At 44.3% G+C, this 4,973-nt stretch overlaps 1 long non-coding RNA gene across 1 annotated transcript; it reads left to right on the forward strand.

The window, feature by feature from the left end:
- The first annotated feature begins 2,094 nt into the window (after window positions 1-2,094).
- On the forward strand, window positions 2,095-2,742 carry LOC123172466 (uncharacterized). The gene is made up of 2 exons (XR_006485603.1): window positions 2,095-2,285; window positions 2,366-2,742. It is a non-coding gene; the product is annotated as an uncharacterized lncRNA (long non-coding RNA).
- The last annotated feature ends 2,231 nt before the right edge of the window (window positions 2,743-4,973 follow it).

Raw genomic sequence — 4,973 nt, forward strand, 5'->3', positions numbered from 1 at the left:
TATGAGCAGGTATGGTGTATGATACCTTTTTATTTTTATCTTTTGGGTGTGTCTACTACATATTTTGTGAGGAAGTATATACTTTATATTTTGTGTGAGTACATACACAACATTTTTTAGGAAGTATATACTTCATCTTTTATGAGAGTGTATGTACAACTTTTTTTTGAAGTATATACTTCATTTTTGAGAGAGAATATATACAATGATTTTTTGAGGAAGTATATACTTCATCCTTTATGAGAGTGTATATACGACTTGTTTTCTTGGAAGTATATACTTCATTTTGCAAGAGAGTATCTCCAACAACATTTTTAGGAAGTATATACTTCTATTGGAGAGTAGACATGACATATTTCACGAGGAAGTTTATACTGCATCTTTTACACGAAGTATATACTACATTATCTAAACATAAACTACAGGTGCGGATAAATATACTACCTTTTCAAGTATTATGATCATCATGCAAAGAAGTCATATATATTAATCCTTCATGAGGAAGTATAAACTTCCGGTAATAACCAAAAGAAGTTTGTCATACTTGTAAATTCAAAAGGAGTTTAGACTTGCAAAATACATCGGTGTATTATTCACCAAATGTGAGTATATGCGACCGAGAACGAAACATGTACATATACTCTTTTCCAACCAAATTTAGAGACATTCAATTATTGCGAGCGATAAATGGAGTACACCCATCTTAGATCAAAGAAAACTAAAGGATGATATGTACTGATTTTTTTTAATGGAGTATATACTTCATGCATCTGAAATCGAAAGAAGTGCATGATAGTCAAAAATGAAAAAAAGGTATATGCTCTATGTAAAGAATTATGTGCCCAGTTGGATCACTGGCCATCTAAGATTAAAAGAACGCACGGAGTGCATATGACCTTTAATCTGGGTAACACGGGTTGTTTACATACATGCACAAGACCAATACGTAATCATGTGCGTGCGCATGCTGTATTCTTCGATTACACGCATGCAGATCAAGCTGCAAAATGCCATTCCTGGGTAGCTAGCTAGCTTGGTCTTTATGCATGTGTTTTTTGTCGTGAGAGCATCTTGTTCTTCGACCTGGTCAGCAGCAAAGCGTATGGATACAACATCCAAGACCAATGGCCCGCCTCGCCGTTGATCAACCATCCGTCATCTGCACACGACACTTTCGGAAACCCGGCTCATTTCCCGTGGCTGCCGTGGAACACGAATACATAATCGCCAAGCCAAGAGAGGATGGATACTGCATGAGGCAAGAAGGACTTGCATAATCACGCATTGCAAACTGATCTATCAATCGAGGAAACAACGGACAAGTATAAAGAAATAAAGATGTGATTTTCAGTATAAGCACATCCAAAGGCCAGTATACCTGGGCATATATATATGTTGCTAATACAGTGAGCTGTCTTCGTGACCGCCGATTTACGCGACTTGATCACCAGAGCGCCTGCTCATCTGCGTCTCGCCGATGTCGTCGCCCATGCGGATGGATGTAGCGTGCGCATGGTCGTCGTCACCGTTGGCCAAGAATACAACGACGACGGTCAAGGAAGGCTCGCAGGCTAGGAAGAGTTGCCGGTGTCGCCGATGGCGGCGAAGATAGACGAGGGTTAATTCATATGGAATAGGATGACGATAGAGTATTTTCTTTTTTGCGCACTACACATGCGCACATGCATCGACTGGGATCCTATAAACCAGGAATTTTTTCAACGGAACACCAACTCTTGTGTCCAGCCCGTTAGGCGGTGCGTCTTTTTTTTTTGCGGGACTGAAACGAGGGAGGAGTATGTACTCCTAGGAGTATGGACCCATTTTTCTATATATATAATGGATACTACCACCTAGTGGTAACTACCACCTAAGAATCCACCGTCGATCTTCCGTGCTTAGATCTGAGTTTTTCTTTCTTAGAATGCTACAGAATTTTAACGGGTCTAGGTTCCACGCGACCCATTTGGTGTTATTACTAATTATACTATTAGTTTAATTGGTGGTTATCTACGGCGTACTAGTGGCCATGGCTTATCCAAGAATTTGAATGCATCTATCTATTCGTCGTTCTTATCCGGATACTAACCAAAACGGTTCTATTTTCTCGACCTACCGTTCTGCCCGGCCACACTTCCCTCAACAACTGGAGACGACGGATCGGCGTCGTCGTCGTGACTCTCACCGGCTGGACGGCGAAGCGTCGTCATGATTATTCTTCTGCCACATCTGAGGCAGTGAAACCACGGCTGGCCGATGTCGTCCTGAGTACCACGCAAGTCAAGGTGATCATAATCTGCATGCTTCCATGCTCCGTCGCTTTCTCTTTCAACTCTCATCTCTATTGCTTCATGTGGATCAACAGGTTACGAGCAACGGCAGGGAGTAGTGCGTTGAAGCGACACGACATGCACAAAGTTGATCGATGTTCGCCGGCGACTTGCGAGTGACTGTACAGCGACGGAGACGGCAACCAGTGTTGTTCCTGAACATGCGACATTACTCACTGCCATCAACGATGATGACGAGCCAAACCTTGCAACGTTGTCGATCGCCGTCGACGGTAGCGGCGCCCGCGTGCACGACCCATGCTCACGAACTGCTAGATCCAATAATGGCGGTTGTATGATGCATGATATTCTTTTGGACTTGAGAGAAATCTACGGTTACATTCCTACCAAAAGAACGATGTAGTTTTTGGGTCTCTCATCCACATCCACCTAGGCAATATTTGAGGATCAATCACAGAATGGAGTTCATGAATTTATCAACGAAGAAGTTTATTTTTTTGATACACATGATCCATGCTCATTTTTTTCATACTACATACTACTACTTCTGTGTACAAAATACTGTATACTACATACTATATGTATACCCCATACATTTTATATAGATATACACATATATACTACTTAAGAGTTGGTACGTAAAGCCTGCCTTGAATTTACTTGATGGAGATCGGCCTGCAGCGTACATACGCCATTTAAGATATATTCCATAATTTGTATTATACATTTGTTTGTCGTACAGTATACTCCATACTTCCTTGAAAGGAAAATACTCCGTACTTTCTTTTACATACTATATACTCCCTACGTTCTAAAAATATTACTCCACTCTATATACTCCTTTGAGCGCATACTATATACTCTATACTCTCTAAAAAATGGCACCACATTCTTTTTAAACCCATTATACGCTCTTTTTACATATATTCTGTGCCACTTTCTGGATATACTCTTTTTTGGATGAATATACTACTCAATATTTAATTCAAAAAAGTTATATGGTATTTTCAGAATTAAAAAATTATATAGCCCAGTTTCAAAAGAAAATACACATATACTCCATACTATCATTTTGATATACTTCATACTACAGCTAAGAGCAGTATCTATACTTCCATACAAACTAGAATATTATGTACTTCGTGCGTCGTCCCGTAGGTGCCGAGGCCGAGCCGGAGATCGCCGAAACATATCTCAGAGTAGTACCCACCGTTGCGGCGCAGGCGGACGCCGCGGAAGCCCGACGCTCCTCGGCGGCGCGGCGGCATGGTGGCGCGTCGTTGGCGGGGCGCTGGAGCGGTGGAGGCGCGCGTGGCTGAGGGGGAGGAAGAGGCGCGTGGCAGAGGAAGTGAAATCGGAGTCGTGGAGAAGGCGCGTGGTGAGCGCCGCATTTTATAGGCACGCCAGAAGCGGTGCGCCAAAAATGACGCGCGAGCTGCCGCCTTTTCGCGCGCGCGCGCAAGCGGTTCCCGCGCGCGAGAGTTTCCCGCCATCGCTGGAGCGCGGCAAAACATTCCGCGCGCGCTAAAAGTTGGGTTTACCGCGCGTGCGCGTTTTTTGACGCGCCTGTTGGAGATGCTCTAATAGCACCATCACAATCTCTTAATTAGCACCAGTCCTCTTGAAGCCGGTGTGGCATGACTGTGATGCTGAAACCTGGGGCTTCGCCGCCGCTTAATCTGGGCATCAAACATGTCCCTGGAATGGCTCTGATCAACGAGTGTGAGCCTGGCCTTCTCTTCTACTCCCTTCGTCCTATAATATAAGAACGTTTTTGACACTATGTTATTACTTTTAGCACCGGTAGAACTGGACACTTTGTCCTTGCTGCTATTACCATTTGCATTTGGTGCTTATTATGCTGTCCTGATTGACTTTCAATAGTTATAGTCTTGTTGTAAGTATTGCTTCTCTAACCGGGATTTGTGTTGGTCGGCGTTATTTTCCATGTCTTTGTGTTTTTGTTCATCATATTGGGACCTGGTCTTTCTTTCTTTCTTCCTTTTTTACGAGAGAATTTTTTAATTTATTCATTAATTATGGCAGTACAAAGAACACAAGAGGTAATAAAAATTACAACCAGGTCCATGGACCACCTAGCAATGACTATAAGCACTGGAGCGCGCCTTGTGAGCCGAAGGCGCGTCGCCGTCATCGCCCATCCCTCTACGGAGCCGGGTAAACCTTGTTGTAGTAGACAGTCGGGAAGTCGTCGTGCTAAGGCCCCAAAAGATCAGCACACCGGAGCAGCAACCATCGCCAATGAAGAGAGTTGTAGATCGGAAAGATCATACTTGTAACCACACGAACGAAGATGAACTGGATCCAAATAGATCCATCGAAGACCAGCACCGGACGAATCCCCTGAGATCCGATGGAGACGCACCTCCACACATCCTCCTCCGACGCTATCTGCACCATCGGGGCGACGATAGGACGTGGGAGACATTATTCCTACTGAGGAACATCGCCACCGCCACACAGCTCCAACCAAAACGATTAAGCTAACAAAAACGAGAACAGGGTCCCTCCCGCCGGCGGGGGGCTGAGATCCTCCACACCTCCATGGCTCAAAGGCCATGGGAGATGGGACTGATCGGCGCCGGCGCCGGCGGGAGAAGGAAGGAGACTTTTCTTGGGAAGGAGGAAAGACATATTGGGACATTCTTTTACCCCCTTTAC

The sequence above is a fragment of the Triticum aestivum genome, unplaced genomic scaffold (assembly GCF_018294505.1).
Source record: "Triticum aestivum cultivar Chinese Spring unplaced genomic scaffold, IWGSC CS RefSeq v2.1 scaffold107023, whole genome shotgun sequence".
Classification (NCBI taxonomy): Eukaryota; Viridiplantae; Streptophyta; class Magnoliopsida; order Poales; family Poaceae; genus Triticum; species Triticum aestivum.